The 25,810-nt window shown below is 37.6% G+C and overlaps 1 protein-coding gene across 2 annotated transcripts in view; it reads right to left on the bottom strand.

The window, feature by feature from the left end:
• Positions 1–17,847: 17,847 nt before the first annotated feature.
• The window catches only part of HS3ST1 (heparan sulfate-glucosamine 3-sulfotransferase 1), a 32,951-nt gene continuing 24,988 nt past the window's right edge, over positions 17,848–25,810 (bottom strand). Inside the window, exons 4-5 of one of the 2 annotated variants that reach the window (XR_010606120.1) lie at positions 20,684–20,915; positions 17,848–17,931 (exon numbers count right to left, since the gene is read on the bottom strand). The gene's annotated coding sequence lies outside the window, so the exon portion shown is untranslated. Of the gene's footprint in view, positions 17,932–20,683; positions 20,916–25,701; positions 25,764–25,810 lie in introns of those variants that run through there. The other variant, XR_010606121.1, reaches the window with a different exon arrangement.

Raw genomic sequence — 25,810 nt, 5'->3', positions numbered from 1 at the left:
AGAGGTTCTCCTTCCCCTCTACTCTGCCCTGGTGAGACTTCATCTGGAATATTGTGTCCAGTTCTGGGCCCCTCAGTTCCAGAAGGACAGGGAACTGCTGGAGAGAGTCCAGCGCAGGGCCACGAAGATGATGAAGGGAGTGGAGCACCTCCCTTATGAGGAAAGGCTGAGGGAGCTGGGTCTCTTTAGCTTGGAGAAGAGGAGACTGAGGGGTGACCTCATTAATGTTTATAAATATGTAAAGGGTGAATGTCATGAGGATGGAGCCAGGCTCTTCTCGGTGACAACTAATGATAAGACAAGGGACAATGGGTACAAACTGGAACACAGGAGGTTCCACTTAAATATGAGAGGAAACTTCTTCACAGTGAGGGTGACAGAACACTGGAACAGGCTGCCCAGGGAGGTTGTGGAGTCTCCTTCTCTGGAGACATTCAAAACCCGCCTGGACACCTTCCTGTGTAACCTCATCTGAGTGTTCCTGCTCTGGCAGGGGGATTGGACTAGATGATCTTTCGAAGTCCTTTCCAATCCCTAACATCCTGTGATTCTGTGTGAAAAGTTGGCACAGTCCTTATTTAATAGAGGGAAATTCAAAATTATCTCCTGTTTAAGTCTGAGGTAAGTGTAACTTTTGGTTAGCAGGTTCAGATCAATAAGAGGTATTTTGACTTCTGAACAAACTGCTCATCTCCTCAGCACATTGGTCCAGTTTGTCCTTGGGATAAATGGGAATGCATAAAAAAAATATGTGCAGTTTTAAAAGCTGGTATTACAGAAGTTAGAAAATAATGAATTATCTTTGAATAATCACCAGAAACCAATACAGCAGAGTTGGCAAACCTGATTATTCAGGTCAATGAACTGAAGAACACATTCTAGAAAAACTTCTGGCACTTAGGTCAGGCTGGGGACCAAGTAGTCCAGAAAACTTAAAAGCTCCATTTCCTTCCAGGAAATGAGACAGAGATGTCTCATTTGTTATCACCAAGCAGGAAGTTCTGACTGAATTGGAGGCTACAATTCATTTTGCCATTAAGAAACAGTAGAGGTTTGAGGTGGTGGTATCAGAATTCCATAGATTCTAATTCATCAGTAGCCAGCAAAATAACCTAGATGAGGGGCAAGAGGACAGTTTCCGAAAGATTTGACACACCAGATGCATTACTATAGTTGTTCAATTTCAGCAAATTGGCATTCTCCAATGGAAAACCATTGATTCAAAACATTGCCAAATACCACTAATTAATGGAACACTGTCTTCAAAGCTAATATTTGCACCATTAAAGGGAGGCTGACAAACCTGAAAGGGTTCAGACAAGTGCTATACAGACTAGTCAAGGTCTGAAATATTCTGCTTATCACAGGAGATTAAAACTCACTCTGTTTGACTTGGGAACAGCGAGTTCAAGAGATGTCTTGCTATAAAAGTACCTACTTAAGGAAGAAAAAGTCTGATAGGAGATGCTTTTTTTAATTTAACAGACAAAGTAAATTGTTGGATGCTGAAGTGAGATAAATTTGGACTACAAACATGATGTGACAGGGTGAGTAATAAAACACCAGGCAGTTTATTTTGAGTTAGAGAGGTTTCTCCATCACTTGGATCCTATAAAGACTGGCGCTGTTCCTGAGAGATGTTCCTGCACATCCACTACTGCATTAGAAATACCATCAAGTGAAGGAAGACCTTTCCCTTCCCCCATCCCTGCCCACAAATCCATCACCCTTGCAAGAACAGGCTATTTGCTATGACATGGTTTTGCTGGGCCTGCTCACATCACAGCTGACAGCTCTGGGTTAGGAACTGAATGTAACAGCTACTGCTTCGCTGGCATGAGAGCCTGGGCTTGTACCTCCGCAGCACAGGGCTGGCTGTGGTTATGTGCTGGGTACTATGTGCTGGGTACCATGTGCTGTACCAAACAGGGACTCTTTCCAAGTTCATTCACTTTCCAGGATAAAAGTCAGAGGGTAGCTTTGTGCTACTTCTTATCCCAAATGGTATCACTGTATACTGCAGTTGAGCCTTAAATGCTGGTAAGAAGGGAGAGTAGGAAGCTGTGGGAGAGACAGAGAATAGAATCAGTCTTGACTTCTTGCATCACAAATGATGTTTTGCTGTATACGAAATTACCAGGTGTTAGAAATGGCCTTACCTGTCAACTTCAGAAGTTTCACTGATTTACTGTAGATGAAGAACTGTCCCTTCTGGTTTTGTGTGTGTTTGCTTCTGTGGTGTGCAATCTCACTAGAAAAAATAATTGAGAAAAGCAGCATGCGTGAAAAGTACCTTCACAACTGTGTACAAAGTTAGGTGAAAAGACTGAGTGGCTGAGACATGAGAGATCAATGGAAGGAGACTAGTCTTATTTAAACGTGTACTAATGGTTTGGGAACTTGCAGCCTCTTAATGAAATATCCAGGGAATAAATTAAAAGTGATAGAGAAGGAGCACATAGAAGTAGTCCTCTTTTTAAAATAAGATTTATCCAGGACTCTGCTGGCTGAAACTTCCAGGGACATATGGGAATATATTTAGTCAGTCAAAGAAAATTGAAAAAAATTAAGAAACATTGATCCTCAACTCACTTGAAAAGGAAATGGGTTGCAAATTTGATCTGACTTTTCAAATATATGAGGATGAAAAGCAAACAATTGAACTGTGTTAATCCACTAGCTAGGTAGAAGTCTACCAGCTGAATAGTGTTTTGTGATTTCAGATCGTCAGATTGAGTTATTTTATTTATAATTCTAATAATTCTATTATTTTTTCCCTCCACTCTTCATTCTAATTTTGACAAAGGTAGGACATTTCTCAGAAACTTGAATTTCAGGCAGATTTTTTGCTGGTCATTATCTCTTTTATTATGTTTCTACTATATTTTCAGGCAGATATATCTAAATTTGTAATGTTGCATGTGGCATTCTGTTTGCTGAAGGCAATCATTCTCTTGATGAATTTGTATGTGTGGGATGAATATATGCACATCAGCTTCATCAAGTATTCTATTAAAATTGGACTACAGCGTTCAGCAACACACAGCAAGGTGCAGTGGGGAATTTATGTTGGATTACACAAATATTTGGATTTAGATGCATGTTGGCAAGCAATCAATTAATTTTACAAACTGAAAGCCTCTCTATACCAAAGGAATGGGAAAGGGTCTCTCACCATACTGGGGGGAAAAATAATACAGCGAACCTGTTAAAGTGGAATAGTTTTGCAGCTAGCCCAAAGAATATAAGAAGTGGCTAGAGGACAACAATGTTGTTTTGTAGCAGCTCGTTAGACTTCAAAATTTGTTTTAATTCCATGTTAGAAGAAACCCAAAACCTCTCAGGTTTTTTTTTTTTGTTCATTTGTTTGTGTGTGTGTGTCTGTGTGTTTATGTGTGTGGGTTTTTTTTATTAGAGTGAGGTAGGTTAGTTTTTGTCTTGTTGCTTCTTAACAGACCTTGGATCACAGAAACTTACAGCTGACAGATTTGTCAGCTTTCCTTTTTCTTAAAATGTTCTAACAGCTCTACTACGTAGGTGGGTAGTTATTCAGTGTACCTTTCCTACATGGATACTCCAAGGGGCTTCAAGAATTCACTTAAAAAAAGGGGCCTGTTCTTCTGCTGTGTCTTCTTCAGAGATTGTCAGCATGAGAAAAAGTAACTAGTACATGTACAAAAAGAGACAGAAAGCAAATGAGATACAGTGATGACCCAAGATGTCAAATTGAAAATTTGGATTCTTCACTTTTAAAAATCATGGTCCTTTCCCTTCTGCGTTTACAAGTTGGATGCTCAGCTATGGTTGGTAGAAATGTAACCATACTGTAATATGCAGAAATGTCCTTATTTGCACTGGCTGAAGGTCACAACACTTTCTCTTTCCTGTGTCCTGGTTGTTTCTGCCATCCCTCTTTCCTTTCTTTCTCTGGGCTGCAATTTTCTTCTTTCCTCTTCCCTCTTCATTTCTTCTTCCTCATAACCCAGCTTTTCGGTTGCCTTTGGCCATCTGTATTTTCTTGCATTCCCAAATGTGGTGCTCTCCCTGGAAATCCTGTATGCTCTGTTTCAAGTGCTGGCAGCAAAGAAGAATTTACTCAAATTCTGCTCACTGAAGCACCAGCTCCACACAGCCATCAGTATTGGAGTAAATTTTACTTTGCTGCCAGCACTCAGAGCAAAAATCTCCAACAAGAGAAACCAACAAAAGCTGTAAGCTCTAAAAAGATTTTCTGAACAAGAATTAGTTCATTTATATAATGTACCTTACATAATGTCAAAAGAAATAACATAGCTGCTGGGCTCTTAGGCTCATGATTCTTCTTATTCTTCATCAGTGTTGTAGAAGTTACTACCCTAACTCATGCCATTTTATTGGTATGAAACAATTCAGTTTATAAGACTAGAGCTTTAAAACTTTTTTCTGCTATGGTTATTCTGTGAGACTAGATAAGGTAATTAATGGCATTTCTTAATTTTTCCTCATCTAAATGAACACATATGCTTTTAATACATAGCATTCGCAATATGTTTAAAGGTTTTCCTGTACTGGGGAACATGGTTGCAGCAGGTACGGATGTGTCAGAAGTGGAAAAAACTGCTCTGGTTGCAGCAAAAATCTGTGGTCGCAGCACAGGAATCATGATCCTGTTTGAAGCCCTGGGAAATATTTGGTGGTGGAAATCTGCCTTAGATAGCTACAATGCTGTCAGTACAGGACTGAATTAATGCGAAGCTGACCTACCTGAGTTACAAACAAAATGTGGGGTTTACACATCCTTTGGACTCCAATGACAAGCACAACCTTTAATTCTGCCTTTTAAATTGGAATCTTTATTGGAATTAGTCATGTCACTCAGAGAATTTTTTTTCTGTCCTGTGAGTGAATAGCTACAGCTACTTCTGGCACAAATATGGAACCTTTTGGGCTAAATAGAAAATTCATTCTCCCCTCACACCTCCAAGAGTCTTCTCCGATCCAATGTCGATATAGAATTTTCATAGACTGCAACTGGGGAGCAAAGAACAGCCAAAGAAAATTTGTTTCCCAAACCACATGAAAATTCATGTAAATACTTTTGTGATGTTTGCTAGTCCTTATCATGTGAGTGACTCCCTGACACATGATGCAGTCTGCAACAGGACGCTTTGGGAACTTATATCATATAGGCAGGATAAAAAAGTAATTGGCAGAAAGATTCTCTGCAGACTTACACACAACTTTGGCAGTAGCTGCTTCAATTTTCAGCTCCCTTTTCCGTGCATTGCTTCAAAGCAACAGAAGAATTAACCTTTTCTCTTGTGTACTTTCAGTGATGAAATCCTGCCATAATGATGGAAGAGAAGAAAAATCAGACTGGTCTAACCTAGGAAATGTAATTCATTACTTACTTAGTAACTGCATGTCTGTGGGGTTTACAGAATATTAATGTATGTATGTATATATGTATGTATGTATTTGTTTATTTATTTAAAATCTGATTCCCAAACAAATATCTGGAGTTTTGAAACTGAGTCTTTTCAGATTCAATAGCACATAAATGCAGCACTGTGTGTGAAGATGATGTGCCTTAAGAACTAGTTGATGATATAAAATATTGTTACTATTCATAGTGCAATAGCTTTTACAAGACCCGTGCACCACCCTCCAGTAGGATACTTTACAATAAGTCACTGCAATGAGGGAAAAAGCCTTCTAGTGAAATCTTAAATGCCAAGATAAATAAGATTTGAAAGAAAATAGTAATTACTGTTCCCATTTAAGGGCAGGTATGAGAGGTACAAGTCCTGATATACAGTTTAAGCAGAATTAACATGATGGGTTCAGAACACTGTCCGAAAAAACCTTCCTTCATTTCCTGTTCCCTGAACCTAACTCACTGCAGGCCTTTAAGCTTTTCATGATGATCACAGGTTCACAGGGTCTTGGCTGAGCTAAGCATCAAAGTGCCTGTGCAACATCTAAACAGGTTTAAATTCATAAGGAAGTACTCCTAACCTGTGGTCATCAGTTAATAAGAACATTACGAGTCCAAAAGGAACAAAGATAATATTTTGAATAATCACCTTGGGGAGATGTGTGTTGTGAGTCCGCCTCAAACTTGAGGTGCCTGAGCTGACACTCCAAGTAATCCTCCAAGCAGCAAGCTTCAGAGGTTAGAGAAGAAGGTCAGGAGGACCCCAGCTCGAAACTGTTGAGATGGATTCACTTGCACAAAGATTTGTTAGCAGGGTCCATAGCTGATGGCATACATTGAATAAAATGGTGGAAGTAGCTTTAGGGAGAAAAAGAAAACAAAAAAAAATCAAAAGAGAACAAAGAGAGAGCGTAAATCTTCCCCTTCGGTCCTGGACCATCTAGCTTAAGACACAGAGGGAGACAGAGCTGTTCCCAGGTGCGTATCCTATTCTGGGTATTCTTTGCAGTGCAGCAGGGTCCCCACATAATACTTTCCCCATAGTAACTATATAGTTGTCATTATATAATAGATTTCCCTTGAGATTGATCCTTTCCTTCTCAGAACCAAATTTGTTTAGAATTTCTGGCCCCGATATTTTAAGCTTTTCAATCTTTCAATTTGTTCAATCAGTGAGAAATGTCCCTACTACCAAAAAACCTCAAAAATTGTGGATAGGGAATCAGAGAAAAATAAAAATATTGAATTATTGAGCAGGGAGAGTAGTCTATGGAACCTATCAAAGAGAGTGGAAAACATACAAAGAAAGAATTTTATTCCTTACAAAATGGTATCTGTGTTTTTAGCCTAAATAGTCAAAGATATTATTTTCCAAATGTTAAATAGGGTGTGAAAATATTTCATTTTCTTAAAGAGACATGATTGATGGAAAGAATTATTAGCCCATGTTCAATATTCCATGTCAAATGCTTAATTATTAGCATTCCATTCGTTACACAATATCATCTGTAGGAACACTTTCACCTATGTAGTTGATTAGTGGATCTTAATGTGAGAGTTTTCCTTGAGACTCAGCCTAAGCTTTCTTTTCACTGTGTCTTTGCTCTCTTCATATCCCCAAAGCCCATCAAACTACATGTTTCCTGTGTTATTATGCTAAATAATTCCTATTTATCCTCATTACATACTTTTCATGTTGAAATGCCTTCCTAAACCCATCTGGAAATTTTTATTGGGATTGTGTCATTAAAGATTATCATAATGCTATCTTGCTTTCCTCAAAGTCTGCTCAACACAACCCTAATTCTAACCTTAGAGACTCACTCAGCTGCAGACCAAGGTTCCCAGCCATATACAGCAAGAAGTTCTCAGGGAAGAGTTGCTGTTGCCGTCCATTGCTTCTTCCACTCCTTCCCTGCTCCAACTGCAGTTTTATTCTTTTTCTGTTTCCCAGCATTAGTACTACATGTTCACACTATACCTAGGACACTGCCTTGGCTTATTTTGAACCCATTTCACCAAACCCTGTTTCATTCTGGCTGCTGCTCTAGGTTCTGTCTCTATTGAAAATCCTGAGCTGAAGTTAGGGTTGGTTTTGTACTTTTTGTCGGGAGGATGAAAAAGCCTGGAGAATCAGAATCATTTCAGTTGGAAGAGACCCTCAGGATCATCGAGTCCAACCATAACCTAACCTAACTCTAGCACTAAACCACGTCTCTAAGAACCTCGTCTAAACGCCTTTTAAACACCTCCAGGGATGGTGACTCCACCACTTCCCTGGGCAGCCTGTTCCAATGCCTGACAACCCCTTCCATGAAGAATTTTTTCCTAATAACCAACCTAAATCTCCCCTGGCACAACTTGCGGCCATTTCCTCTTGTCCTATCGCTTGCTACTTGGGAGAAGAGACCAACACCCCCCATGCTACACCCTCCTTTCAGGTAGCTGCAGACATCGATAAGGTCTCCCCTCAGCCTCCTTTCCTCAAGGCCAAACAGCCCCAGGAGCTGTAACTCAAATGGGACTGGGAAGAGGCTGCCAAAGTGAGTGCTGGGCTTCAAAGTTCTCTCCGGATAACCTTTTCATCTTGCCATGGATAGGGTATTGGGCTAAGGCCAAGCCATAGACCCAGTTGTAGGTTTGAATGAAGGCTTTATGTCAAGGTTAGGGTTCAGATTAAGACTGGCATTTTGAGAGAAGAAAAGCCCAGAGCAGCACCCGGAGTGACAATATGAAGGAGTTTTCAGAGGAAAGGCACATGGAGGTAATCAGGAAATGCATGAAAAACATGGAGATGAAAATTTCACTGAAAATCTTCATAGTTATTTGTACCCCAGGCATCGAAGCTTGCATTTGGGTGTGACATGAATTTTTGTGTAGCTCAATATGCATAATATTTTGACCAAAAGACCTATCCTAAATGTAAGAGGCATCCCTGTTTATGTCGTCTTTGACTGCAAGATATTCTTGTCTCACTAGCAGTCTCTTACTGAAATAAACAGGGTGTATATCAATACATATGTTCCTGACAGAAAAATAACCAATGTAATGGAAGCAGTTTATATCCCAGAAGAGGTCTTTCTGTCTGAGAGATTCCAGACCATGGTAATGGACATTTATCATCTTTGCAGAAGCTTTGAAATATTTCTTGTTGCAGTCTTCATGTTTGTTGTTTTGTTGTTTTTTTTTTTTTCTTTGCTCTGTCTAGTCGTGTCTCCTATTGAATGTGCATCTAATCAGGAAGAGATTTTGCAATATAATGAGCTGCAGTGCCACCAATAATTAATGTCATTCAACTTTGCAGTCCTGATTTTCTATTTCCTTTCATCTTTGGTAGTTATTTACCCCTGTGCAAAGTGAGTATAACACTAACAAATCAGATTGCTTCTCAATTTACATATATACAATGTCATTGCTTAGGAAAACAGTACTTACATGAGTAAATGAACAGTTAAACATCTGACTTATCATTTGCATCTGCAATCATAATAATGGCTTGCATAAACTAACTGTGCAATTGTGCATGTGTTTTTTGTGTATGCACCTGCCTTATGGTTCTCTTCACCTCTGTTACACATATATTTATGAAAATTTAGCATCTAATGTGTTTTGGTCCCCATTTCTTTTTTTTTATTTAAAAGACAGCAGCTCTATCAACACCAAGTTCCCAATTATCTATTCAATCAGTGTATAGTCTGAAATAAAAATACCATCTAACAGTTTATCACGTCATTTCTCACAACAAAAAGAGGTATTTGTTAGGATTTCTCTCAGTCAGTTGCTGAAAAAGATCAGTGTACGACATCGTACAGTAAAGCATAACCAGTTGGCAAAATTGTACAGAAACTGACACAGAGCTGCATTATTGTAATTAACTCTAAGGACTGAATCTCGCTTAATTGTAAACTGTTCCATCGTCTGTCAGTTACATCATTAAGCAGTAGTATTCTGTGCAGTCACTCTGTGAATTACATGCATTAGATGTAGAACTACTCTTCAGGATATTCTGACCAATAACTTAAGCTACAGTTAGTTGTTCAAGTGTGTTACAGATACCTGCCACAGAAAACTCTCACAAAAGCTGTGGACTGTCATCAAGACTGATGAAATCAAAGGAGAGAATCAGCAAGTTGAGTATATTAAGGATTTGCTCCTAGTTGACAACACTAGTTGAATATAGAAACAGACCTCTGATTGTGGAATGATAATAACAATCTTATTTCAATATAACATTCAATGTTGCTACTCATGCTTTTGGAAGTTGGATACTTCAACAGATTATTTTAGTTAAGCATTTCAGAAAGATAAGCATTTTTAGCATTACAGCATTTCCAGAGAAGGCAAGTAATTCCAGGCATAACATACCTAGAGTTATTACCTATGGTTATTTCTCCAGAGTTATTCTTCTCATCCAAGTATTTGCTCTTGAAATCCAGTGAAAATCTAAATTCAGGCAACAGGCACATGGCTTCAGCAGATATACCACCTGCTGGTGATTACCCTTTCAGGTGTTAGGTTTTTTTTACAATAAGGAAAAGGTTTTTTCCACTACTTTGAATGACCAGTAAAAACAGGCATATTATACTTCAGATTTTGCTATAGAGAGGAGATTCATTATTCGTGGAACAGCAGATTATAACAACAACAACAAAACAACCAACACTTTTCTTTTGTTTAAATTCAACCAAAACCTCCACAACCTAACATAGAGAGGGGTGTAGGGGGGGAGGCGCGGGGAAGAGTGAAAAAAAGTCGCCTGCTTCCTCTGCTTCCTAGAGAAAGTTGGCCAGGAAAGCAGACATAAAAAGAGTGTTGACTCTGAGACAGGAAAAGGAAGAGATGGAATAAATGTGAGCAGATGAACAGACCAAAGGTCTGCCTAGGACAGATGGACAACCCTGAGCAGGAGACTGGGATATGGGAAGTCATACTGTCACTGTTACCGCAGAGGGGCAATAGTTATTATCTGGTTATTATGCTGGAGGTCGAGGACTGTAGTTGAGCTGTAGCATGTGATGAGACTGAATTGGAGCCCAGCAAGAAGACTTAAACTGGTAGACATCATACAAAGCTTGTGAGATCTCATTCTGAGTAATGGAGAAGGGACTACTCTATATTGTCCATATTGTCAGAACTGTCTTTGCCCAGCGGAACATAAGCAGAGGATCACTGACCATTGTGTTTACTGCATTTTCTTGTGACTCTTCCCTGTATACTGCACAAACCCAATGGGCTGTCTAACTTGGGTTCTGGTTCAGCAGCTGGATCACAAAGTGGCACTAGTTCAATTTTCATAAGTTAGGATTCAGGGTTGACCCCAGTACTGATGACAGAAGCTTACTCATGAGTGGTTTTAAGCAAACAGTCATGATCTAAAGCATGCAGATTGTTAACTGTGCAAAGCACATATGTAGCTGACTAAATGCTGTCTGTTTATTTGGACTTCAGAAAAACAATCAGTGGAAGAAATTGACCTTTTAAGGAGTCTTCTATGTCTCATCTGGGTCTGTTATGCATAGCAAAACAATTGTCAGGATGAATGCTGTGTGCTTTCCTGATTCTAAGTATGCGTGCTAAATCAATTCAAAGATATAAATTGTTTGTTCCAAAAGCAGTATCCTTGCTTTTGCCTTCTTGACTGAAAAGCAACTGAAATAACACAGCTTTTTGGACTTATGTGGGGATTATACGGTACATTAACTTTGTTCTTATCCTCTGCAGCAAGGTGAATTTTATCCTTTTAGGGTATATACAAGGGATGCTTTTTGATCTGCTGTATGTTGCTTCGTTATTATTGCTAATAACAATGCTGTCTGTAGGAGATAGATGGTCATTTTACATCTGCATCTTGTCTGTCTTTCTCTATAGAAAATACATTTGAAGATCTGTCTCAGATATTTAAATTCCCACAAGAATCCATCAAACTCAGCATATTCTTATGTTGTGATTCCAGCCATGCAAGGCACTTTACTAATTATTTTACTTTTGGATAGATCTGAACTTAAAACACAATTCTTCAAAGATAAGTCAAATGTAATACATGGCAGTCTCCTCTATGTTACACATTACTGTTCTGATAATTTCAGTCAGTGCCGATGTCATCGTTCACAATGGCAAAACCTAAACCACTAGTTTATCACAAAATTTCCATCACGTGATAGTGTCCTTTTAAGCTACTTCTACTTATGTTAAGTGTGGTAGCAAGTTATTAATTTTTTCATAAAAAGATATCAAAACTGCATGCTAATATGATGTATTTTCTTTATTCTGATTATATTGAATGTGAACCCTACTCAAATGATATCGTATAGTGTATCCATTTACTGAATAGAGAAACTAATTCAATATGGAGTACAGTTACTGCAGATGCCTTCCAATTGAAAAATGAGACATTTAAAGTTTTGCTGAATGTTCTAGTTTCAAATTAATTATAAAGGGGGACAAAGAAGTCCATCTATAGCAAAAATAGCCCATTGTTATGAAGACTTTCTCCAATGTAGTGGCAGCTCCATTTGAAAGAATAATCACTGATTCATTTGGGGATACAGTACCTCTTGCCAAGATATGTAGCAGGTCTCAAGGAAGCTGACAGGACAAACTGTGAAATGCAGTGACTGCTTGTATAAATAGAAAAGTCTTGAGTCTCTTAAGGATTATATAAATGTTAGAAGACCTAACAGAGACATGATCAGCCAATTTGCATACACCTTAGAACACAAACTGACCATACCTGTTTTATTTTTTTTTCCCAAGAAAACAAAAAGACCAAAAAACTTATTATTTTAAGTATAAAATATATGCAGTTATACTGGCATACTCAAGACATACTGCCAGGCAATTGGAAATAGTGTTGTTTAGTGGCTTAGGCAATGGACTGATACTCAGAGAAACCAGGTCTAAGTCCAAGATAAGTTAGTGTCTTGTCAAGTCGTTTAGCAATGGTGTCTCAGTTTCCTCTGTTTCAAAGAGGGAAATAATACTGTTTATCTTGTTATTTGGATCCATGAGAGAAAGCAAGCTATCCATGAGCTTAGTAGTGTTACTGAGTCTTTGCATGCAGTTTTTAGGGTTTTTTTTAATTATTATTATCAAGCTCAGCTTGATAAAATGCTCACTCAGTATGGTGGTTCTTTTAAAGCAAAGGGATTTCACCTTCCCTGGGTCCCCAACAACACAAATTGGTTATTAGCATTAGACCGAAGACTATTCTTGTTTGACATCTGATTCTCCAGACCTCAATTTGTGCAGCTTTTAGCAAGGAAATTCTTTCCTCCTAGAACAGGATTATTGCTTCCAAGCTTTTGCAGCTTCTTCACTTTTGGATCTTATGTCCTTGTTTGCCTTGTTGATACAATTGAAAATTGATGCTCTTCAGCAGTAATCAAACACTTGAAATTTCTCAAGATCCCTCATACATAGGAAGTTGTCTGGCATAAAGTATGTGGCATGCATCTCTCTGTGAAAATGAGAATTCTAGAAGAATGTAAAATAGTATAAATAGTAAACTATTTTTTTTAAATATTAAAAAACATTCAGAATTTTAGAGGTCTTTTTTGGCCCTGTTAAGACAGTGTCTGAGAATACAAGATGCTCACTGAGGTAAGAAAATGTCCATTGTCTCTTGTGCTTTCACTGTGCACCTTTGCAAAGGGACTGCAGTTCCACCTTCTTCACATCCTTGCGTTAGATAGTTGTGCATAGCAATAAGGTCTCCCCTGAGCCTTCTCTTTCTACTGCTGAACCAACACTGGTCTTTCAGCTTCTTCCCATAAACCATGTGCTCCAACTCCCTGTCTATCTTAGTGGCTTATCTCCTGAACTTGCTGCAGGGTATCAACATCTGTCTTATTTCAGGGAACCCAAAACTGGATTGCAGTACTGCAGATGTGGTCTCATAAGTGTCAAGTAAATGAGAATTGTCAATTCCCATGACCTGTTGTCTACATTCTTGATAACACACTCTGGTAAGCAGTTGGACTTCTTCTCTTCACGGGTAAATTTTCGTCCCATTTTCATGTTCATGTTGTGTGCAACAGAACTAAAGTTTAAAGAGCCAAACTCCCATAAAATACACATTTATTTCAGCATAAAGTAAAAACAAACAAACAAACAACAACAACAAAACCCAACCCACCAAACAAACAACCTACAAAACCGACCAACAACAAAAAACCCAAAAAAACAACTCAACAAAACTCTCCCAATCTTTGGTAAGCCCTAGGCTGCAGGGTGGCTACTGTATAGGGATTTCATGATATCTTGCTTTTTGCAGACAATTTGAGATGAGTGGGAGGTAGATAGCGTGTTTTAAAACCATCAGAAGAAATCTGATCTGAGAGTCTGTGTTTCATATTTCATCTATAGGTAATCTCAAGACAAAATGTCATCTGTTTGTTCATGTCAACTGTTTAAGAATAGCTGAATCAAAATCTCTGGGTTAGTCAGTCCAACACATTATTCTATTCCTGACCACAGCACTAACAAGTTCACTTTTGAGACACAATCTGAAACAGAAAACCTGAGATACTACAACATCACACAAACATTGTTAGTTCTATTTTATAGTACTACTCAAGCAGCTAAGACTCAAAAGTGTCATGTATTAAGTCAAGCCTGGAGTTGAGAGTTAGTCTTGACATAACTCAAGGAATTTGGCAACCAGTAATAAATTCAGTTTATACAATGTCTATCTGTAACTAATATATTTAAATTTAGTATTTTAACAACCTTAGAATTTACTGCTCAATTTTCAGTACAAATGACATTTAGAACAGCTCGCCAGCTTTTTATCACAGATGCCTGATTCACATGGCTACTCCAGTCTACTCTACTTGCCTGACACAAGTCTAAGAGACAGTATAATCCTAATTTCCTTTGTGCTTGTTTCACATGTTCCCATTCATTTATCCTAATAACAAAAAAAGTTGTTAAAATTATTTGGGAAATAAGTTGTACATTTTCTCTGAAAAACTGTTTGTTTCTTAAATTTGCAATATTTATACTGGAGTGTACTAATCAGATCAGACCAGAAGTCCATCTCATCAAGTAGCTTTTCTCTAGGTGACTACATATTACACTGAGAGGTGTAAAGATCAATTATATAGGATATTATTCTGTGAAAATATTTCTACTAAATCTGAGCAGGAAACGAAAGTTTTTGTAGTATCAAGGATCACATCTGATACCATCAAATTTTGTTGTAATTTGACTCTGAATCCCTATTGTCTTTTTAGCTACCTTTGTTAAAGACATCTAAATTTTCATATGTTTTAACTTGTCTAAATCCAATTAATATAAACTTTTGTCTTCTGCAAGCTTTGTTACTTACTTCCCTTTTAGGCTATTTGTAAATAAACTAAATCATTGAATCTTTCCAGCACTGTTAACACCTGCTGTGCTAACCACTAAGCCTTTCTGCACATAATTTGTTATTACAGTTCCATGGGACAGCTGTGTCCATCACTCAAGGCAGTTTAATTTCCTGAATATCTTATCCCAGACTTTTCAAAAATCCAAGTAGATTTTTTTTCCCATTCCTTTTTGTACTTTAAGCTCCTAATTCTTCAAAAGTTCTAAATAATTAAGAGGGACATTAGTTTCCACCAGCAAAGTCATCTGACTTCAGGAGAAGTTATCTTATTCTGCATATTTAATACTTAGAAACATGATGTCAAATATTTATACAATACTGAAGTAACAGACAGAGTTCTGTAATTCTAGAAATCAGCCACGTGTCCAATGCGAGAGAAATGTGACTATACCTATGTTTTGGCATTCTGATGTGGTAACAGATTTTCAAAACATAGTTCTGAGCAGGTTTGTGTGCACCACTTTTAATTCCATTGCTTTTAGGGTTCATGTATTGATACTAGCAGTCATTAGGTTGGCCTCTTGTAGTGAGGCACGTTTGTGTACATACCCTTCTCTTCTGCACTATATACAAGCACATACACGCCCTAATCACGTATGTAGCCCAGTAAAAATAATTTTCACCATTACTAGTAAAAACTACAGGGTTTTTATTGACCTAGGAATGCAGGGTCTTAGAGCTTGTCTGGGCTTGTCTTAGCCTGAGCTGATTTATCTTGTTTTAGAAGTGTGTAGGTGTAGTTGGTAACAAACGCCAGCCTTTTCTATTAACTGAGATGAAGAAATAAGGTTGTTTGCAAGTCCTTTTGAGTAAGGCTCCCCTGCCCTCTTCTTCTTACAGAATCCTGGAGCTATTGTCTTTAGGACCTAGAGGAGCATTAACAGAGTGTGAGTAGCTTTAGAGAAAAGGGGTAGGTACTAGGAATATAGTATATAATTTCCCGTAGTATTAAGAGAGTTCTTCTGTAATACGTAGGTAACTCAAGAACTATGCTTTGGTATAATTGTACCTGGGCAAAAAATAACTGGATGTTTTATTATGAATACACATTAAAATATTAATTGGACTAACAATAATTTTTTAACTATGTATCTAAGGTGTGTTGCCTTTTTTCATAATAACAGGGTTTTAGTATAAGACATGAACAAGCTTGTCAAAAGCTCATCACTATGTACATACCAAGCTTTCAAAACCTAAATAGTTTCATTGTCATTAAAAGGGACAGTTTGTGTTCAGTTACACAGGTGCTCAAGTTTGGTGGTTGGTTTGTTTGTTTGGTTGGTTGGTTGGTTTTTTCACTTTTAAGAGGATGTATCTTCATTCTTGATGTTAACTCTTAATGGAAAATACAGCTCTACTTTTAGCAAGTGCCAAATGTTATTATTCAGAAAGCTGGAGTCTCCCTAATGAGTAGTGTCTGCACTTAATCACTTCATAAATTGCAAGTGCTTTTTTCTAATGTCCTGGCAACTCTGTTCAGTGTGTTTGCTTCTTTTTATCTTTATTTCTTTATTCTTCTGTCTTTGTTTCAGTTATTACAGTCTCATTTGCGCTCCCTCCCCTGACATCTTTTGATGTACAATCATTATAAATCATGGACAGTTTTGTAAAGTTCAGAAGGTTATTTTCCATTATACTACAGTTAATACCTCATTACAAATTATTTCAGATCCCTTGTGTTTGCAAAGGATGACCTCATTCAGTGCTATCAAAATGGTAGGAACTGACGGGACTTTTCATCATCAGTCAGAAAGAAACAGCCCAAATTACATCATGGTATTGTATCTATAAGCAAAGCTGTCTTACTGTTATTATGACTGTGATATTTATTGTGGTGAATGAACCCTACTCAAGGCACAGTTATATGAAGTACCACACCAATGCACAGCAGATGTTTAGATATCTCATATGAGGCACTGTGACCCAACAGCAAAATATGTGCACTGCTTCCTTTAAAGTCATGGGGAAGGAGGGGTTGCAAACACCACTTCAGCTTGATTTATTTATTTATCTATTTATTTATTTATTAATTAAAGAGACACCTTTTGCTACAAAGAGGAATTTCAGCAGCGAGTGATTTTCATCCTAAAGATGTTAAAGGTTTTACCTATGCCAAGCTTATTCCTTGCTTGCAAACTATTTCCCAGTGGGACTATTTGCCAGGCAGATGTAAATATTCAAAAAAGACAAGCAAGAAATGTGATGATGGAATTGAGGTTAAATTACAAAGATTTAGAATTGTTGCACAGTGAGCACACTGTGATTGTTGTGGGGACCTTCTTCTAGGTATAAAATTGTTGCTATAGTAAGGCAATCCAGTGAGGCTATCAGATATAATGTTCCCTTTTTATCAATCCTATGTGCGTGTTGTGTTTACACTGTGCACACAGATGACGTTGAACTTAAACAAAGGAAATACGACAGCACACAGAACATTGGCTCTAGAAGACTTCTTGTGACTGCTGTTACCTAATCAACCAGGAACAGCTGTTTGTATTATTGTACTTTTTGGTCTCCAGCTGTTTTAGAAAACTCCTACCAGTACTGATGATTGACTTCTTTTTATGCTCAAGTGCATCTTGTATGATTTCACAGTTCCTGAAAAACTCTTTTTATTTTGCAAAATATTCAGGATAAAATTTTGTATTAAAAAGTCAAACACTTGGCCTTCTGTATTCTCAAATAAGTGATCTACATCCTGAACTATTTAGTTTGATGTACAGTAAATATTTAATTGTTTATGTAAATTAGAAGATCTTCATGTGGGGGCGGTAAGAGGGAACCACTCATGAAACGCCAGTTCCCAGGGAGCTGGAAGGAGACAGTTGTTCCATGTATGGAAGAAAGAATAAGCAGATCATGTACTTGAAATGATATATTTTCTATCCTGAGTACAACCTCATAGCTTTAATGGTCTAAGCAGTTCTAAACAACTCTTGTTCAATTTCATTAGTTTATTTTATTCAGAGTTTGGGGTTTTTTCTTCTTTTCTTTTCAGGATTTTTTTTCAAGGTCTTGCTCTTCCTAGCCGTCCATGGACTTCAGGAGACATAGATGTTAATGGGAGAGGTTGATGCTCTGAATCATGTGCAGTCCCAACACCTCAATCCAGGCCTAGAGCTTTGTCTTTGTTGGACGAAAGTTCCTGTTGAAACAGCAAAGATGAATAAAAAAGTGTTAACTTCTGCAGGTAAATAATTTGCCTGCTTGCAATTTATGTGTTTTCTACAGACCTTTCTCCAATAAAGGATTTTTTAGGGTACTTTAGGGCCCAGACCACCAAAAACATTAAAGCCTCACAGATTCTCAGGATGCCTAATGATCTGCTTGGGTGCCCAACTACCAGTGCTCGCTGTGATATGTAATTACATTCAGTAGGAGATTCAGAAGGTTTAAAAAATGTTTCTGCATTTGAACAAAACAATGACATTTCGGTTAGAATGGAATGTGTTGAACTTTTGTCCATACGAAGAAATGAGAATACAAAGGATCACTTATGCAGTTTTTTCAAAAACAAAATGAACTTCCTTAAGCTCCCTGGACAGCATAATGATGGTGGTTTACATATCCCTGGACATATCCAGCCAGCATGGCAGTCTTGTCTTCCCCGAAGTCCCATGACCAAAAGGTTTCCAACTGCCTGGCAGGGAGCCCTAAAGCCCTACCACTCGTGGCTTTAGTTGTTATTCTGCAGTTGCCAGAATTGTGGCTATGTTTAGCTTGTCTGACCTACTGCTGGGAAGCTGGGTGACCCGCCAGTAAAGTGTGCTGTCCTCTGTAGGAAACCTAACTGCTTCTGTCAAATCACATCCGGTTCTTCTAGAACACTTCTACACTGGCATAATAGTCCAATGAAAAAATTTCTAGCTAATTCTACCCGGAACAGAAAGATCATTAAAAGCTCTGTTTTGCCAGTGGGATGGGCAGAGCTTCAACTCAGCTCACTCTTCCAGTAACTTGCAGGGATAGATACTTTAGTCAGAATTTCTCCTTTGGCCAAGGCAAAGAAGCAAAACTTCTCAACAGAACCCCTAGTGTATGGCCTCTTCCAAGCTTAAACAGAGTTTAAATCTCTCACATCTGGAGCTTTGAGGTACCAGGACCCACTGCATCAGTCACCATGAATGTTCGACCAGTGGGAGTTAGTTGAGACTTGAGGAATATATTTAAGTTTTGTGTTAACATCTTAGATAAAATGTTGCCCTTCCTGAATATGTTTGTGTTTCTCAGATATCCAGACAGGATTAGTCCTTTCTCAGTGTATGTATTCTCATTGTATGCATGTAAAAACATTAGTAAGAGTATTAGGAGTGGTATTGCTTTTTACAAGGGGAATGAAGAGCTATTTTTCATAAAATGAACTTCCTCCAGCTGCTGTGCAGTGCTTGTTTCATCTTCCACTTTCTGAGCTGCAACAGTCAGAGTTATTTTAAGTTTGCCACAAATGATCAAGGAATTGTGCTCCCCGTTGTTAGAAAGGAAACTAATGGATCAGACAAGGTTCTGTGCTGGTGTTAATTGCTCCATCTCTATTTGAAGTCAATGGCACTAAATTATTTCTTGATAACAGAGGACTCAAAATTTCATTTTTCTTTTGACACACAGGCATTGGTTATGTTGGGTTGGAAATCTCATTTGTGAAGTTTTATAGACTTGGGCTGAGTTGCTTTGTATGCTAACACTAGAGCTCTTATCTTGTATCCTTTTCTGTGGCTTTCACTGCAATGTATAACCTCCCTTTTCTATTCTAGCCTGATACGATTCTTTTTAAAAAATCAGCAAGTCTTTTAGAAAGGAGGGGGTGTCTCTTTCCCTCATCTTTTGTTTCCAACATTTACATGTAGTTTTCCCCATCACACCTCTATTTCTAGTGTGCCATCTTTTGTACTCTTATTCAAATTTTCCATTTTCTTTATTTTCTTCCTTCTCTGATTCTGTTTGAGGAATCTTACCAGCAATCACATTCTCTGCTGCTGTATGATTAGAGTTTTATTTCTAGTTATTATCTTGCTATGTGAATCTTTCTGAGAATATCTATTATCTAGAATTGCTTCTAGTCATTTAAAATATTTCCATTTCTCAGCCCTCCCTTTCACCCTCTCTCCATCCATCTTTGCCATAAAGATTCAGAATAGCTTGTTGATAAGAACTAAATCTTTCTTCTGCTTATGTTAAAATGTTAACATAAATGTTTGCTTTAAATGTTAACAGTTAAAAATGTTTGCTTTAAATAGGTCAGGCATTGCACTGTTAACTGATTATTGAAGGTATATTTTTACTTATCATATGGCTATAAATTAATGAAGATGGTATCATTCTGTTTGCTATCTACATGCAGACCTTTTGAGCCTTTAAAAGTGAGGTTTAGTTATGAAATTCCATTGTATCTTCCAAATTCTTCTAGTTCTTTGAAACTTCTTTAAAGATTAATAGTTGGCTAATTATGATAATGGTGTTAATATAAGCAGTTTTCTAAAGGTAGTGAAGAACAGGATCTCCTTAAGGGTTTTGCTAGGACAGTTTTATCTAAGGCACTGAGCTGTCACCTGCTTCATGAAAATGTGCTGGATTTAAACAACATGATAGACAAAAATATTTCCAAGGGAAGATAAAAATTTTAGATCATTTTAGTGTTCTAATTCATAGAAAAGTCCTGCAAACAATTGGCACATACTGTATGAGGATAAACAAGGAGGTCCCTGAAGGGCAAATAAATGGCAGTACAGAGATAAGGACAAGAGGTTTAAGTGGCAAGGGGACATAGGCATGGAAATGTCTTAAGTTGGCATCATTTTCAACACAACATGTAGACACATGCTGAATATGTGAACATACTCCTAGCACGGCTGTACCCTCTAGAGCATGTGGTGATTGGCATGCTCAAGCCTTCTGGGTACCTTAGGACACCACCATGCATATCCAGACTGCATGGCAGCAGTGAGATCCAAGAGATGTTTCATGCCAAGATAATGACTTTCTTGGAAAGCTGTGCTCAGTCGAAGGCAAAGATCACTACTCCAGAGGCAGAGAGAGGCAGGGAGTAGGTTGCATACTAATGACCCTGCAGAGTCGTCTGCTGCTGCAGGATTCCTGTCTTGTCCTGGAAGGAAAAGGGGCAAAATTTTCCATCTGCAGAAACAGAGAAATTATTTTAGTACATATGACAGCATAGAACTTACTGCATAAGCAGCACATCTGGATTTGTATCTCATGTTATGATTCAAGTGCTTGATTTCCAGGATGATGCTAATTAATACTGTCATCTGAATCAGAAAGGAAGGAGATAGCATTTTCTAGAGTATCCTTTTATGTCAGAAGACTCACAGTTGATATAATTCCAGAGTCTTCCAACATTCACACACAAAGCCTTTCAGTTCTGTGTGGTCCTTAAGCCTGAGCTGTTGTGTAAATTTTACCTTTGATGTTGTATTCACTACTGAATGAGGGTGAGTACAAAGACAACCAAGTGCTTATGGTCTTCCAATACCATCCCATAATGAACATTGAGAGTGTTCACTGCAAGAGTTATATAGCAGTTCAGATTATTGAATTACAAAAAAACTTTAATTATGGATTCGTATATGTTCATACTCACATGATTATGCTCACATAAATGTGAGCAACTTCACTGAAAAAAATTTGTTATTGTGGCTTCTTGCATTTTAACAGTGTTTATATAATACCCAAACCAGACGAACTAACCCATAAAAATTACTTCTGCCCTGAAATTAGCCATAAAAATGATCTGTTCACTTATAACTAGGACTTCTATCCAGAAAACACTAGGCCAGAAAATCTTCTTATTCTCATGTCTCTTCCTGAGATGTACAAAGACTTTGGAAAGAGTGTAGGTGAATGCAGACATGGAGTTTGGAGGCACATGTGAGGAAATCATTTTGTTACTTGACAGCCATGGTTAATGAAGAGGTTAAAATGTGACACATTATGGTGAAGTAGCATAATGCATAAAAGAGCTCTGTCCCAGTAATGACAGCCTCATCCTTAGATAAGTATGGATTCCTGGGGGAAACATACTTATTTTTTCTCATATTTTTAAATTTAGGAATTTATGGTCTGCTTGTTTATCTGCAAGTAATATATGTCAGTCAGATTCCTGGTTCGAGATTCACTTTGTCATTTATGGTCTAATTTTAGAGGAAAACCTATCTTCTAACAGTGAATGGAGACTACTTGATTTTAAAGTTCTTTTTTCATAGATTTTGATTCAAGAATACCGCGTGTCAGTAGTATTTGTCGTGGGTCCCCAAAAGGAGGAAAAATGAGTACCTCAAGCTTTCAATTTTGTAACTCTAGAAAGGAAATGGAGTTCCAAGTAGAGCACTGAGTTTCTAGAAGATGAGTTCTGTTTATTACACAGTGTTGAGAACAGAACAGTCTTCAGTAGAACATTGTGTTTGGATTAAAAAAAAAAAAAAAAGAAGAGAAATTTGTATTTGAAAAATGTATACTTCTGTTCTATTTAAATCCACTCTATATTGAGTGATGAATATCCTATGTACGAGAGTTAGTAGAGAAATGGTTACGTGATACCTGAAGTAAGAATCACCCTGTAGAGGAAACTCCTATTTCACACATCTACTAGAGGTCTTCTAAAGTCAACACCATATCAGTAGGGATGATCAAGCCAATATTGTTGAAGAAATGAAGCTGTCACAGGAAAAAAAGAAAAGTCCCCTTACAGGTCAGCAACTCTTTAAAAGATATGGAACAAATAGTAAGAGTATATGCTTGGTTGTGACAATAGAAGATAGTTAAAAGAGAAATCCAAATACTATGTGGCATATTCAAAAAATCTGCAAAAGGGATGAATAGGGAAATAACAAAGTTTGTATATGATTCAAAATTATTTTAAACAGACAAATCTAAAGCTGACTGCCAAAAGTTGCAGAAAATCCTCATGCCAACTAATTGATAGAGTGATGAAAATGCAGTGAAATTCACCGTCAAAAAATGCAAAGCAATGTAAATGAATAAGAATTAATCCATGATAGTAATCAGGTAATTAAGGGCTAAATCCATTATGAATGGCCAGGAAAGAGAAAAGCTCTTAATTTTTTAGAAAAAGCCTAGAAGAGGAAAAAAGTGAAGCACAAATAATTTCCCATTAAATCTTTCAGTGCTTAAGAGAATCTGAAGTGAAACTTGAGATTTGACTGCATTTCTTTGACTAATCTTAAAGAGGAATATGCAGCATATATAGAGATATTGTCACTTAACTCTTTACTGATAAAACCATGAAGCCGGAGAGGAATTTTGCCTCTAATAATAGTTCAGCTCCAAGGACAGAGAAAAAGCTTTTCAAAGCTGCATAAGCAGCAGCTGGGCTCCAAACCTTACTGACTTCCAGCAGAGATGAAGTACCACATAAACATATGTGTCTTTATTTACATCCTCCCCCAACCACCCACACACAAACTAGTCTAGTTTCTTATCCACGCTGTGTGGGCAGAGAACGGGAAAACAGCTCCTGGGAGCTGCTCCTGCTCTCTCCTGGCAAGCAAGGACGAAATCTTGATTGTTCCTAAGGTGATCTGACCGCAACTGCTGGGCAGCCAAACACGAGTCTGCCCTGGCAAGAGGTTTAATCATCCTGCTTCCATCACAAGTGAAAACCTGGGTCAAATGCCCGGATGCCAGCACAGCCACAAATGTCACCCTCTCCTGACAAAATTTGTTATCTTCACTTAACTAATGAGCATAGCTGAGGTTTAGCACTTTCCTCTTTCCCACCTTATCCCCACCCCCAGAACCATCAGGCTTCAAATGGACAAATTAGCCTCTCCTGGTTAAACAACTTAAGAGTTTCAAGTTAAGCATTATCAGAACCTTCTTCAAAGTTATTTGCTAGCTTTCCATAATGTGAACATATGGATTTACATACCAAAATGTCTTTATACCTATCTAAAGCTGATTGAATAATAGTTATTTTAGTTATCTGGAGCTTCTGGAAAAGAAACTTTTCATTTGATCTAAAACAGTTGCATTCAACACCAAATACTTTATATTTACTTCAAGTATTTTTTAAATGATGAAATGCTATCAGATCAGTAGGCTCAAAGGACATTTCAAAACAAAAAATATCTCATGAAAATCAGTGTTCTCATTTTGAAAATATTTTGCAGTTTTTTCCAGATATTTTTAGAATGTAAAAATTGAATTATTATCCAATGTTATTAAATATTTTGCTCAGGAAAAGAAAGCAGTGGTTGTAAAATCTCACCATGTTTCAAACAGTCTCTCTCATCCTCAGAATATACCATTAATAATAATTTTTAGAAGCTGAGACTTTATTCCAAGTTTCCACCTTGGGGGAGTTTTCTTTTTATCTTGGCATTGCAAACCTTTGAAAAGAAGCATTTAGAATGGAAGGCATGACAGATCTTTTAAATGGAATATGCAGCTACTGAGCTCTACACTATAATTACTGTCATACTGAAGAAGGTTAAATATTTATGAAGAATGTGCTTTTTATCATTCAGTCTAATTTTTAAACCTGAATTCTGTAATTGCATTGAAATGCCAATAATCAAGGGGGGGTTCTTTCTTGGCAGGCATAAGATTTTTACCAGGCTCATTTATTTGTGAAGCATGGCTGATGGAGGTATATAAACAAAGTCTGTAGATTCTTTTTTCATTTTGGATCAAAAATAAATTGGAAACAGCTCTGCCAAATAACTTCTTAGGCAATGCCTAACTATTTTTTTCCCAGAGATTAGAAATCGGGCTTCCCTCATTTATGTATATGGAGTTTTATATTCGGTCACTTTGTGGATTTTTTCCTCACTGAATTTGGTTAGGTTAAATATGAAAGTGAAAATTAATCTTACATTATTACTAGTGTAGATTGCTATATTGAAATAACACAGCAAACTTCTGAAGAGTTTCACAGCAAAATTTACTGCATGACCCAAATTTGCTTGATGGATGCACTTTAATAAGTTTGTTGAAAACCTGATCCAAATTCTGCTTTTAAGAATGCTATTGCAGATACCTTTCACCTCCTTTTACAGTTCTATAATAAAAATACTAATAAAACAAAAAGGTGAAAATTTTTCTGTTTCATAATTTGATTGATGCACATAAAGCCCCACTATTTTCATATGATAGTTTTATGTAAATTAAGCTAGATGAATTGTCTGAAGAGGTTTACTAGAAAACTTATCCTAAAGGATGTATAGACTGTGATTTTATAGTTAATCAGACTTTCAAAAACTTTTCATCTTTAATTTGAAATATTGGTTTGTCAACGGAAAACATTAGGAAAAAAATTGCAGTCATCTAAAATGAGCTCTAAACAGAAGTCTGACACCTAAATCTAAATTGTGATCCAAATTCTGCTCACACAATAACTGCTTAAACCAAGAGGCATTTAGATGTTTTTTCATCACTTGATAGTTCCTCAGGTGCAATTCATAGTGTCCTGTCATTTGTGCAGGCCCAGAATGGACAAGCTAGTTCCCACCTACACTAAGAAGTCAGAAGTGAAGCAGAGTAATGCCCAAGTCTTTGGCTTGGCAGAGGAGGAGGAACATCTTGTTGAACATCATTCTGGCACAGGAGTACTGAATCAGGTCTCTGCCAGCCTTACTTTCTAGCTATTTTCCTTAAATCACTAGCTGCTGGAGGAGAAGTGATGGCAGTCTGACCATCTTTTATTTTACAGACTTAGGGCTAATACACTTACCTGGGAGGTGATGCTTACTTAAGAGAAAAGGAGTCCTGGGTTTGATTCTTGATTCTAGGGCTATTTATGCCTACATTTGGGGAATTGAGGGGGTGGGGAAGGAACGAGAGAAACGAAAGAAAAGCAAATGCTTAGATCAGAGTGTAGTACAAACCTGCTTTCCCTGGAGTCCTTCAGATGACTGGCCTGTGCATTCTGTGCTTTTCTACACAACGGCACAGCTTCCATCAGAGGGATGGGGGACACACAGCCTTCGCATAAGGGCTCTCCATCTGGAGAAACAATGCATGACTTTGAACCCACTCAGGCTAGAGAGGGC

This window comes from Caloenas nicobarica, chromosome 4 (genome assembly GCF_036013445.1).
Source record: "Caloenas nicobarica isolate bCalNic1 chromosome 4, bCalNic1.hap1, whole genome shotgun sequence".
NCBI lineage: Eukaryota > Metazoa > Chordata > Aves > Columbiformes > Columbidae > Caloenas > Caloenas nicobarica.
Note: the sequence above shows the minus strand (reverse complement) of the source record. Positions and strands in the feature narration are given on the sequence as shown.